This window comes from Cherax quadricarinatus, chromosome 36 (genome assembly GCF_038502225.1).
Source record: "Cherax quadricarinatus isolate ZL_2023a chromosome 36, ASM3850222v1, whole genome shotgun sequence".
Taxonomy (NCBI): domain Eukaryota; kingdom Metazoa; phylum Arthropoda; class Malacostraca; order Decapoda; family Parastacidae; genus Cherax; species Cherax quadricarinatus.
The window spans coordinates 8985775-8999875 of record NC_091327.1 but is presented as its reverse complement, the minus strand read 5'-3'; the positions used below and the strand labels follow the sequence as shown (position 1 = coordinate 8999875).

General features: G+C 45.3%; 1 non-coding gene across 1 annotated transcript; it reads right to left on the bottom strand.

Moving 5' to 3' along the window:
• Positions 1-586: 586 nt before the first annotated feature.
• On the bottom strand, positions 587-693 carry LOC128691475 (U6 spliceosomal RNA). Its single transcript, XR_008407446.1, has one exon. It is a non-coding gene; the product is annotated as a U6 spliceosomal RNA (small nuclear RNA).
• Between the last annotated feature and the right edge of the window lie 13408 nt (positions 694-14101).

Sequence of the window (14101 nt, the reverse complement as noted above, 5' to 3'; positions counted from 1 at the left end):
CACCTGGGAACAAAAATCCTCCAGGTGTACGTACAAAGGAATTGGCTGGCGTAGGGACATTTTCAAAGTGAAGGGCCCCTCTTGAAGACCAGCATAGAGGCCGTCAGATCATCGACCCATAGTAACCTGGTGGATCTTCCCATAACATTCAAAAGCGTCATGTATGTCGACCTCATTGGCCTCATAAGGTACATTTCGCACACGTACCCACGTATAGTATCGTGAAACGTCGTGCAACTGAACAGTGACTGCTGGGGTGACTTGCTTGCTAACATCCTGGTACTGGTTGACAATCTGCTCATAGGTCTGAGTATCACAAAACTTGACGAAAATCCGGGTAAGTCCATTCAAGGCGACGCCACACAGGGATTCACGCTGGATGCCATATGTATCACGAATGATCGCTGGCACTAACACATTAGTCGATGCGCTGGTGATGGTGCCCCGTATTAGTTCAATACAAACAGTATTAACTCTCCGGCGAAAACCAGTCGCCATTGTTGTTGATGTATCAAAAGCTCCTCGACCAGGTGTTGGGACTGAGCAGAAGCAGCTGACAAACGCTCAGCACATCTGAGCAGAGAATGTAAATGTGGAGCACTTCACAATTTTGAGTGTCATGCTTATGGAGGGGCCATGCTAATCTTCTCTGTATCATTCCAATTTTAGTATATGTACTGCCAAAGCAAGTACGCTAGCATTGGACTGCATGATAATTCTTGTTGCAGCTCTCTGTGTGGTTATTATTGGCTTTATGTGGGTTGCTGCTGTTGATCCCCAGGCACAAATACCATAGGTGAGGTAGGAATAGATGAGAGAATAGTATAGTGTGAGTAGATTAGATTAGATTTTGCCACCGAAGTGGCTAGTTTATTGTGCACCCGATGTCCACCCTGTGGATACACAAAAGTTCTAGGAACTAGGCCCCAAAAGGGTTAACAGGTGTACATATGGGTTTATATCTACATATCTACAGTTCACTTATCTGTTACAAGCAAATTTAGTAAATTTGCTTGTAACAGAAATTTGCTTAGTATATCTGGTATCTTATTTTCATTAATAAGATATCTTGACATGTCACATAGGTTATTATATTGTCTATCTCTGTATTCCTCAATAAGTGGACAATTAAGCACATAGTGTTCAAGACAGTGACCATACGCCTGATCACATAATTTGCATTTAGTTTGATCATCATCTGTGTGTCTCCCAAACTGCCAGAAGTACTTGTAGCCAAGCCTAAGCCTGGCCATTACAACATTAGATAGTCTGTTCACATTGCACGTTGCTCCTAAACATACTTATCTACGTTCATGTTATCATAGTGGGTTATAGATCGACTCAGGCTTCTAACTGCATTCCTATAACAATCATTTTCGTTATTTGTTTCTCTCCTAATATTATTCCTAATGCTAGACACAGATATACCAAAGTTATATTCTACATTCTTCTTCTGGGTACTCTTCTTGGCTAACATATCAACTTTATCATGAAGGAGCAATCCAATGTGTGATGGGATCCATAGCAATTAATCCCTTTGTCCCTGATTTTTGAGTATCTATACCTGGCTTCTCCAATGAGTATGTTGTTGGAGTCATTATATGAGTCAAGAGCCTTCAGTGATGACATGGAATCAGTAATGATGATATAGTCAAGCTCAGTGTCATAGGTTAGCTTTAGCGCCATTAGGATTGCAAACAATTCAGTTTGCAGTATTGACGCCCAGTTGTTAATTCTTATGCCTAACTCAACAAATTTATTATCGTTCTTATCTAGGGAGGTGGCAACAAGAGCACATGCAGCCCTGCCAGAAGACTCCTGTTTAGATCCATCAGTGTATATAACTTGTGATAACTTATTACTACCAGCTAGGCGAGAAATTTCTTCTTGAGCAGTTGTTTTAACAAGTGATTTAAGGAAGGGATTACTAGCAATGAGCTTCTTGGGAGGGACTTGCAGGTATGTGATATTAAATGAACACATCTTCTATGGAGAGGTGAGATGCTCTTGTTGTCTACAGTGATACAGTTCATGCAGGTTATACAACTTAATGCAACTGCACGTTTTCACAATCCAGTTAGACCTGTGTGTATTTACTTATAGACACTTAGTAAGATTCTGTACAAATATACAGAATCAGATACATATGGCAATATGTAAAAGATAAAATTGTTAAGGAACAGGACATCCGACATTCGCAATACATGACAATGCAGTGAAAATATATCATTATTAAAACCAAAAACAAAACCCATCCCTACAATCCACACTCTTCAGCCAAGTGCAGTGATACACAAATCAAATTTAATACGTGAAGAAAACAGACTGCATTTCGTACAACCCTCACCCCACCCCCAAGTGCTGTAAGTCCACTTGCACCTGTCCATGCAATATTCTAAAATCATTTATTTAAATGTATATTATAAGAACATACATAACACATCCTCTGACACATTGTATAGAACAAAACACAACTCGATGACAGTTGAGAAATTCAATTTTTATGATTACATTACATCATACAGAGTTTGAAATACATTTGACATCTAAAATAATTGTGACCATGCTTTTCGCATGACCTACTACTGCAGCATATCTCTATACAATGTTAACAGACGTAAATGAATATACACAAAAACTCTAAAAGTATACCTTATATTTAAATCCTTATGTAATGTTGAAAGGAAAAAAGCACTCCCGTAACACAATCACACAAGAAGGACATGACATACAGGCTTCCCCTGTAACAGGGTCCATTATAAATTGTAAAAATATCCTATTATCCTGAAGTATACAATGTTACATAACTGTCTTGGCATTTCCCAAGCTCAACAATATAACAATGAAATTCTTGATAAAATCAACTATTGCGCCCCACCTGCTATCTACATCAGAAACAAAACATAGCTATTATACAAACCCTCACCCTACTCACTCAACACGAAAATTTCCCCCCAAAGAAAACACACACATACACGCCCCGCCACTACCCTGATGAGACCAATTCGAAGGTAGAAGTCCAGCTGCCCGCATTCCTTGCAGGCTAAGTACACATATTACCTCTAAGAAAATGCCAGAACTGTGTACAGACTAAGGCTGCAGTGTGCACTAAATTGAACACACCATAACTCCTTACAAGGAAGACAATAAACATAATAAATCAATTATGATAAGCATATCACACATGTTAATACTTCTAGGAGGCTATACACACACACACTCACTCTACACAAACCCCAATCACACAGAGTGATGGGTCATGCCTGACCCATTAGGCTTCCCTGCTGTAATACCTGCACATCACACAAACCCAGACTGAACCCCCCCAAGTACCTTCATACCCTCAATCCCACACACACAGATACTCAGACCTTTGCGACACACTCCTCATGCACACAATCGCACCCCCTCCCTGGGGGAGACCAGTCCATCCTTACCCCTGACAATCTATAAATCTCATAAATCCCTCAACTTAAAATCCCTATAACCCACTGGAAAATCCCTCTCCCACCTCCCCCATACGGTTCTATGTTGCGACACTTCATCCTATAAAAAGTCGCAGCTAGGGCCATCCTACATTCCCCCACCCCTTTATCTCTCATTGCCCAAGAGATAAAGGCAAAATCCACAACTAAGTATGCCACCGCTCTTTGAATCTTCACCCAAACCCCACCTACATCTAAACTCAGCGCTCTCAAAACCGACAACCCTCCCCCCCCCCACAAACTGGAACACTCTTCCCATCCATTCCTGTACAACCCCTAGACGTTCGCAAAAGCAAACTACATGGAAAGCCGACTCATCTTCCCCACACTCTTGACATACCCCACTCTCCCTGATTCGTCTATTGCGTAAAACTACCCGGGATGGCAAGATCCCATGAAGGAACCTATACATTGCCTCCCTCACACGCGGCCAGATGCACAACCTTTTCAACCACTCTGAATTGTCTTCCCATGCATACATTGGGTACGCCCCTTCCACAACTACTGCCCCCCTAGGCCATACAGCCCTCTCTATGGACCCAACCCTCATGTTCTTTGGATCTCTAATGAGCATTAAGACAGGCAACATCTCACAATCTTGCAAATCCCATCCCCTCCACCACCTCCAAATAACCTCTCGCAAAATACCCAACCCCCCGCCCCCACCCCAAGCACTCGCAAGAATCCGTGCTTCACATAAATGCTCTTCAACCTACATTCCAAGGGAATTAACCCTAGCCTCCCTTGTCTACCGGGAGCGTTACCACCCCCCTCCTTAACCAGTCACATCCCGAACCCCAAATAAACCGGAAAACCCTTCCCAACAATCCCTGAATATCCCCATACACCAAAGGGTACATCCTTGCTACTTGCCATATTTTGCTAAATAAAAGCACATTGACCACAATAACCCTCTGGTGTAGCATGAGATGGGTAGGCCGCAAACCATCTAATCTTCCCAGCACTCTATCAACTACACACCTCGAATTAACCTCCCTTGCCATCTGTGCATCGCCCATATACACAACCCCACAAATCTTTACCCAATCCACAACACACTACCGCACCCCGTGATGACCCCCCACCCACTCCACGCCCCCTAACCCCATGAGCTTTGATTTATCCATGTTCACTGCCATGCTTGTTGCCACTCCACAAACATCCTTGACCCTCCAATCCCTCCCTCCCTCTCACTAGGACTGTTGTATCATCAACGTAACCTATGATTCCAGGTCTTCCACCACTCTGATCATCTCTCACCCCCTCCCTCATGCACCATTCCACTGCCCTGTAAAAAGGGGTTTGTAAACATGCAAATAGCATTTGTGATAGAGGACAACCCTGTTGCAAACCCCTTCCCAGCCACACACACGACCCCACCCTCCCATTTATCTGCACACACATGCCCACTCCCTGATACAAAGTACTCGCCCATTGCACAATTTCCACCCCAATCCCCTGCCACCTCATGATCCTCCACAATGCATTCCTGTCGACACTATCATATGCCGCCCTCCAATCCAGTGCTAATACCCCTCCTCCTCCCTCGCATACTTTCTATAAACCCCCGAAAGACCCCATGCCCCTTGTACATTGACATACCTGGTACCCCATATTGGCCCCCTACTATAAACTTACCAATGACTCTTTAAACGATTACCCAATATTTTCCCAAAGAGTTTGTAATCAGCACACATGAGCGATATCATTCAATAATCCTTCACCATTAACTGACTATCCACCTTTGGGACCAAGACCACAATTGCCATCGCTTGCAACTCCCCCAACTCTCCCCACTTTTTCATGACATTAAACAATTTCACTAAAAAGTCCTTTAGTACGCCCCAATGCTGTATATAAAAGTCACTTGGCAGCCCATCTATCCCCGGCACCTTACCCCGACTCATGCCCATTAATGCCATCCACACCTCCTCCTCCACGATATTCCCATTTAACTTTTCCCTATTGTCCCTGTCAAGCAAACACTGCACCCAATCTCCCGTCTCCCTCAATGCCCCCTCACTCACACCCGCACTTCTCATATATGCACTAAGCCAAGCATCCACATACCCCCCATCCCCTCCATAGTGACCAGCTCTTGCCCCTCCCTATACCCCTCCATTTTCTCATGTACACACAACCGTACCATTTCCGTAGCAACTCGTCGACGCGCCTGCCCTTGCAGGACATGCTCCAACAGCCTACCACCCTATATCACCTCCTCTAATCCCCCCAACACCCTTACTGCATCGAACCATTCATTTTGCAATTCCCTGAGTCTATCTTTCAATCCCTCTATGTCTGCAACTGGGGATCCCACCCCCCTCTCCCATAACATTCCCATAACTGCCCCTCAAGATACCAAATAAGCCCATAAGCCAACCGATTCTCATGCCACCCCTGGCGTACATAGAATTCCCGAATCCTCATCTTCGCTATTGAATCCCACCAACTCAGCACATCCCACTCCATGCTCACCCCTTCCAACAATTTTTCCCATAAATGCGCAAATAAGACCCTCACCTCGACATCATTAAGCAACTGAACATTCAATTTCCAGTAGCTCTTATACCTATTCGGCAACCCCTCCCATCCCAATTCCACCAGAACACCTCTGTGGTCTGAAAAGAACACATCCAAGACACTCACTCTCCGTACCACTGCTTTTCTAGTTACATATAATCTGTCCAGCCTTGCTGCATACCCCTGCCTCACAAAGGTGTGCTCCACCTCCCACACTGCACCCCCCACATCTACCAACCCCACCCCGGTTAACAGCTCCCTCAAAACGCCAGAACAATATTCTGCCCCCGTAGGTTCCACATCCCTATGACAGATCACACAATTCCAGTCTCCTCCCACCACAGCTACCGCAGGAAGTGACCTCAGGTGATATACCAACACATCACATATAAACTCATTCTTAACCTGACTGTCCCCCTCTTCCAGGCCATAAACACACAAAGGTCACCTTCTCCCTCCTCCACAACCCAGCCACTCGTATAACCCTCCCCTTCCCACCCTCCTCACAATGATGCACAATAAATGGGCTAGCCTCCCTCATCAAAATAGCCACACCTCTTTTCACTCTCGTAGAGTGTGCCACATATACAGTATACCCTTCAGTCACCAACATACAACCCTGCTTGTGATTGTGCTCCTGCACAAACACAACATCCACACTGTACCTCACTATAAACTCACGAAACCATGCACACTTCCTTTAATTTCTCAAACCATTAATATTTATAGAGAGACTCTTGAAGTCGTCAGAGGAGGCTTGCCTTTAGGCACAGCTACACCCCTTTCCCCCTTCTTCCATACTCCTCTCTGGAACCACCTTTCACAGGTCCCTTGCCTGTGGATCCTCCAGGTCCATGCTCCTCTACATTCGCCCAAACCTTTTTACTAGAACGCTGCGCCAGGGTGAGCACATCATCCATATCTGAGAGAACTGCCTTCTTCCCAGCATCCTCCCGGAAACCATCCGTGTGCACGTCCACCACCACAGTACAACTCTGCAAAGCAGCATTGACTCGTGCCTCCGACAGTCCTCCCACCATGTCTCCCGGGTCCACAGCAGACTCCAGGGCACCCACAAGTCCCTCAACAGATACCTCACCTGGGGTTCCTAACAGGTCGTGGAGCACTGTGTCAATGGTGACCTCCACATCCCTGTCCTCATCAGGCAGCACCTCACCTACATCCTCTGGTACCTGCCCAGAAGAGCTCGGCTCCCCTATAGGGGGAACTTAGCTTGATAGACAGCTTTCGCCTACACAGCTGCCCCTGCAGGTGAGGTCTTGAGAAGCTGTCGTAGCCACTTCTTAACGGGCTGGAAAGGAAATATATTAGAAATAAATTACCCCTAGGGGGTATTATGTCAGCATATTTCATTCACTGATTGCTGACTGGAAAACTTACTTGTGTGGACTCAAAGGTCCGCTCCTCACCGGGGTTTATGATAAGTTACCAGATCGTAACTTTGTACTCAACTGTGCAGTCAATAGTACTCATTACGTCTTAGTACACTTACCTGGGTATATGTATCTGACCCGTAGTTACACTCGGATATCTGATGACTTGATTGAAGACTAATGTTCTTTGAAGAATGTTACACTACACTCTGTTGGTTCGTAACACTCATTACACTGTTCATCAAGATTTGTTCATTTATTCACAATCTGTTTACTAAAGAAGCTGATCACACTTCTCTGTAAGTGTTTATTGTTTTTTTTGAGACACTTTGTTCACACTAACGCACAAATCAGTGTTCTTTGTTGGTTATTCCAGCATCAGTGTGAGTACCAGTAGGGTCAAAATTAATCTGACGTCACAGCGTCTCCCTGCACCTCACTTGTCCCCAGCATAAAGAAAAAGCTGACCTAGTACATTTCACTTCCTTACCAAACTTCCACTATGAAGCAAAGCAGAATGCTTGATTCTTGCTGTCTTAAGCATAGACAACAATGTCCACTATCTTTACCATGGTAATAAAGTGGGAGCAGGATTTTCCCTAATTGTCCTGCTAAGGTAAGAGATGGACTGTCTCTTATTAAATTAAACTATTTGCAACATCGGACTCTTGCAATGAGCTGCGTGACCACGTCACATGCTCGTACAGCATCTGGGATCAATTACTTGATATAGCAGTAAACAAGATGCTTGCCCCTTCTGAGAGGACTGGTCCCCTCAGGGCTGAAAGGGGCTGAAAGGGGCTGAAGGGGGCTGATGCCCCCCTCTTGGAGAAAATTTCTCCCAGAAATTTGCCCTCATTATGTTTAGCAATAAGAGTGTTGTTAATCATAATGTTCAGTTGGTCATCACCTGTTCTGCTGCCAAACAATGACAGTGATCATAGGACTGACTGAATGAGTTCTCTCTCCCAAACACTACCACACCCACTTCCCTGATTGGCTGATTGACTAATCTCCCCCACACACCACCTCCCCACTACTCCTTCCCCACACACACCCTTCCCCACTACATGTCCCCCACACACCACCTCCCCCACACAGCCAGCAGCACACTTCACATAGTTACCGTGGCCTCCACATCCTGCCTGAGTGACAATTCAAGCAACAATCACCATCCTACTTGTTGCTCTTAACAAGCAACCTCTCTCATCTCTCCTCTGTCCGTCCCTCACTCACCCCCCTGCCCGTCCCTCTCTCACCCCCCTGCCCGTCCCTCACTCACCCCCCTGCCCGTCTCTCTCTCACCCCCCTGCCCGTCCCTCACTCACCCCCCTGCCCGTCTCTCTCTCACCCCCCTGCCCGTCCCTCACTCACCCCCCTGCCCGTCCTTCCATCACTTCGGTGGTATCTTCATCTTACTCAAGGGCTCTTTATCGCAGTTACCTTCCCTTCCTGGGATCAACTCCTTAATGCATTTCACAAGTAAAGGGTTTTCCTATATTACAACGTACCACTGTACAACAATATTTGTAATACTACGTATCTTTTTGCAAAATAAAGATACTGATTTTGATTACCCGGACAAGTTTAGCGTCCCCCCATGATTATACTGCTACTACACTCACTTCTACTACTACTATTACTACTACTAATATTACTACTACTACTACTACTACTAATAATAATAATAATAATAATAATAATATTAATAATAATATAAACCTAATAGTTATAATCATAACCATAAATTTTAAAGGGATGGTGGACCGATTAGCCAGTGGAAGGCCTCGGTCAGATGACCAAAAGCTCCAGCTGCGCGTCATTATATCACTATGACCCTCGACAGGAAACACTTGTCCTGTTTCCTGACACACCTTACCTAATAATAATACTACTACTAATAATATGTATGCTAGTTAATAGACCAAACAGATGTAAGCTACATTTTAATATAAAATTACGTACATGTAAGTCTACAAGTAACAAAATTTGTATATCACCTCTGAAAAGTACATAGTCACAATACCACTTGCTTTACTGACTCTGAAAAGTACATAGTCACAATACCACTTGCTTTACTGACTCTGTAAAGTACACAGTCACAATACCACTTGCTTTACTGACTCTGAAAAGTACATAGTCACAATACCACTTGCTTTACTGACTCTGAAAAGTACATAGTCACAATACCACTTGCTTTACTGACTCTGAAAAGTACATAGTCACAATACCACTTGCTTTACTGACTCTGAAAAGTACATAGTCACAATACCACTTGAATCCTTATAGAGAATAAATTTTGAATTTGAATTTACTGACTCTGAAAAGTAAATAGTCACAATACCACTTGCTTTACTGACTCTGAAAAGTACATAGTCACAATACCACTTGCTTTAATGTGGGATTTGTGACTTACACCAGAGAGTAGCTTAAGTCCTGTAACTATTTACTGACGTACAGGAAGTTGCTAGGTTAAGCTTTCACATTGATATACCTTTCAGTTGGGTTTGAGAGCTAACAGCGTACATTTTGATTCAGAGTAGAGGCAGTTTAATAAAGGGAGTCGTTGAGCTTGTCGAGGAGCCTTAAGACTCATTTATTCTTGCCTAATACCGTATCGTGCTGTGGGGTGGGCTAATTAAAAGTACAAATTAGTGCTGCACTTTTAACTAAACCATAACAATGGCGGGTGACGATCAAGTACCAGCTGTCTCATCTGTATGTCATCTAAAGCGGTCTATGGAAGCCTATAAGGGACGCTTAAACAAAGCACGTGAGGAGTGCCGTATTGCCAGGCAAGATCAGAATGTAGACTGTGAGGAACTAGAAAGCTAACTCAAACCTTTGGAGGAAAGGCTGGAGGCCTTTGAGAAATCATTTATTCTTTATGAGACAGAAGCCTATGCTGCAGGTGAGTCTAATGATATTGTAAAGGTAGCTCGGAAGGAATATGACGAACGAAGGGCAGAGTGTAAAGCACAGATGAAACTCTGCAAGCAGTTAATAAAGACTTTGAAGGCCGGTATGGCAGGGGCAGCAAATATTTCAGGGAGCACGAACAGCCACCCGCCTGTTAATGTGTTGCCCAGATTGCCCCAGTTGAATTTACCAACTTTCAACGGAGCCTTAACAGAGTACAGTGCTTTCTGGGATCAGTTTAAAGGCCAGATAGATGACAGAGACGATTTGTCAGATGCCATCAAATTACAGTATTTACGATCACAGCTCAAGGCTGTGATCTTGGTTCGGCATTACCAAACCACTGACACTAATTACCAGCATGCCAAGGATCAATTAAAGGACATGTTTGGCAACACTGAGGAGATAAAGGTAGCTATACTTGATCCGTTGTTGGACCTGGAGGCTTGCCACCATGACTGTCAGTGCCTAGAGAGGTTCCGAATTGAAGTTATGAGTTTGACAAATAGTCTCAAAGATTTACCTGATTAGGGTAAATCAGAATGGTTCATCAGTCAGGTGATTCAGAGGAAACTGGCTGCCACTACAGTGCATGAGTTACACTTAAAATATCGAACAAACCAGTTCACGATTCAACAAATTGTTGAGGGGTTGGGAGATCTCGTTTTTCATTTGAGTATAGGTGAGAGAGAAGAGTCACCACCATCACCACATAAAAACACAGATAGTTATTCAAAGATCTCAGGAGAGCAATCTAAAGCTCATATGACTAACATTGGAGTGTACTATGGTAAAGAAGTGTCTAAGGCAAGAACCTCTAAGCAGAACCTCAGAGGCACTCATGCCAGAATATGCCTGTTCTGCGAAGGCAAACACACTAGCACGAGTTGCTCTGAGTATACAACACTGAGCAGTAGGCAACGGAGACTAAAGGAGTTGAGGCTGCTTCAAGTGTTGTGGGGAACACTGCCAGAGACTGTGATGCCCAGCTCAGTGAGTGTCGAGGCTGTGGGAGAGGTAAGCACCATACTGCACTATGTCCCAATAATTTAAGGGAACCCCAGGCTAGTAGGGATATCCCTCAGGTAGAGGTAGAAAGTGAGCCCGAGCCTGAAGTGGTAGCCAACATGATTAGTGGGAGTGAAGTCTCTAACCCGAGTGAGAATTACAGAGGTGCTGCCCTACCTACAGTCATGGCAGAGGTTGTGAATGAGCACAGGTCCAAAACAACCCAATTATTCTTTGACTCTGGAGCACAAGTATCCCTGATAAAAAAGAAGTTGGTGGCTAAATTAAAGTTGAAGGCCAGAAAGGTTAGTATGACATTGGGAGGAGCTATAAGTCAGGTCCCACCCAAATCTTACAGTGTTCTGGATGTCACAGCTAAATTAGATGGACATCACAGAGACATTACAGCCTTGGTGGTAGAGACGTTACCCGTGGCAATTACAGCAAGAGGTCTTGCTGCAGCAGCCAAGTGATTGAAAGACCTTGGCGTGAAGCTGGCAGACCAGGGAATTACCACTGACAGTCAGAAATGTAGGTATCCTGGTGGGAGCCAACCAGATAAATGACTTCGTCTACACGACGGACGTTTAGGGAAGGAATTGGTTTATACAGATCCCAGGTAGGATACATCATATGTGGCAGGATTCTACCTGAATTCCCTGCCATGCCAGAGAGGGAAGAAGGTGTCCCCATGATAGCTGGGGGAGTAGTGATAATGAGTATCAGTATACACGATGAACTACCAGGTAAGCTGAATCAGGTAGGGAGTGACAAACACTCAGCCACCTTGGGAAAACACTTTTATGGGGTACGTAAAGAGGGAGATAGTCTTTAAATCCAGGGAACCTTGTATCAGTGGGAAGAAAGACTACCAGAGCATGTGGCCCACTGAGTGGGAAAGTACGGAGCCACTCTGACAAGGCTAGATGTGTGAAAGACTTCAAAGTTAAAGCAAAGGGTGCTAAGACCACAAGAACCAACAAGATTACAACCCCAGAGGTCCACACGGGGAAAACTGGACAGATGAAGTTAGACCAGAGTCTGCTCGATGAGAGTGGCTGGACGGCACTCGTGTCCAGGGTCCGCCATGGGGGCTTACAGAAGGTGAACTTGATGTAGACTTAGCACCTATCTTTGCCGGTGGGAGGATGTTGGAACTTATTCAGTCCTAAAGTTCCACAGGACAGATACGTTGTATGAAGGCCCCTATATTCCACGGAAAGGCTGTCTGAGTTCTGCGGACCCTCACAACTATCCAAAACACATACATACACCTTGGTTGACGAAGGTGGTTGGAAGGTACATTTAATTGATAGATTTACCCTTCAAGGAAGAGGTAGGTAGTTTATACTGTTAGTAAACTAATATTAGGATTATTGAGGCAACTGTAGATAATAATAATGTAGACCTAAGACCTTAACGTAGGTAGTAATAGGCTGTTAATATAGGCAAACACTAGGTTATATTGGCTAGGGAGAACTGGCAGCCAAAGTTTGAATACCAGGGCACAGGGTTTTGAGACTGCAGTGCCTCCTAATATCAGACACCATCGGAATAACAAGTGCCGTGAACAGCAGGGCGGCACCCCCACGTGTCTTCACATACTAGACCTGGGGAAATCTGGTGGAGGCACCTCGAAGTACCGTAAATGACCTTCTCCATCAGGCCCATACAGTAAGACAAGACCTCTTTTTCTTTCTCAGTATTCTGGCCAGTTTCTGGGGGAAATTGCGAGTGAGTTGAACTGTGGGTCTTTGTGCAGTCAGACGCCCTAAGACCAGTACATACCAGCATCCCCTCTTTGTTTAAACTTAAAAGCTAGTGTCACTTCCTGCATAGTTATACTAGGGGATACACACCCACTTGGAATCAGGAATTTCTGAGGTGCAGGCAGATCACTAATACCGACTGAATATTGCAGGATTAAAGGTTCCCGGCTGCACGTGGTTTGAAGGGGAAGTCCAGAGGGGCTAAAGCTTAGGGAGGTTGAAGACCGGGATATATTCTCCAACACCAAGTAAGTTAGTCCTTTATTCGTGCATGCAGGCGAGATTTCTTGCAACATCAGTCATTTATGGAAATGTGTCATATAAGCCACTTGTGAGGCTGAGGTACCGACCTCAGAGCTCGGTGTCAACAGAGCTTGCTAGGGTAGACAACTCACATGGAGGCAGTCAAGACAAGTGGAGACAGGTGCCGTGTGACGGGTGGAGCCAGGTGCCGTGTGATGGGAGGAGCCAGGTGCCGTATGATGGGTGGAGACAGGCGCCGTGTGATGGGTGGAGACAGGCACCGTGTGATGGGTGGAGACAGGTGCGGTGTGATGGGTGGAGACAGGCGCCGTGTGATGGGTGGAGACTGGCATCGTGTGATGGGTGGAGTCAGGTACCGTGTGATGGGTGGAGACAAGTACCATGTGATGGGTGGAGACAGGCACCGTGTGATGAGTGGAGAAGGCGCCGTGTGATGGGTGGTGACAGGTGCGGTGTGATGGGTGGAGACAGGTACCATGTGATAGGTGGAGACAGGCACCGTGTGATGGGTGGAGACAGGCACCGTGTGATTGGTGGTGACAAGTACCGTGTGATGGATGGAGACAGGCACCGTGTGATGGGTGGAGACAGGCACCGTGTGATGAGTGGAGACAGGCACCGTGTGATGGGTGGAGACAGGCACCATGTGATGAGTGGAGAAGGCGCCGTGTGATGGGTGGTGACAGGTACCGTGTGATGGGTGGAGACAGGCACCGTGTGATGGGTGGAGACAGGCACT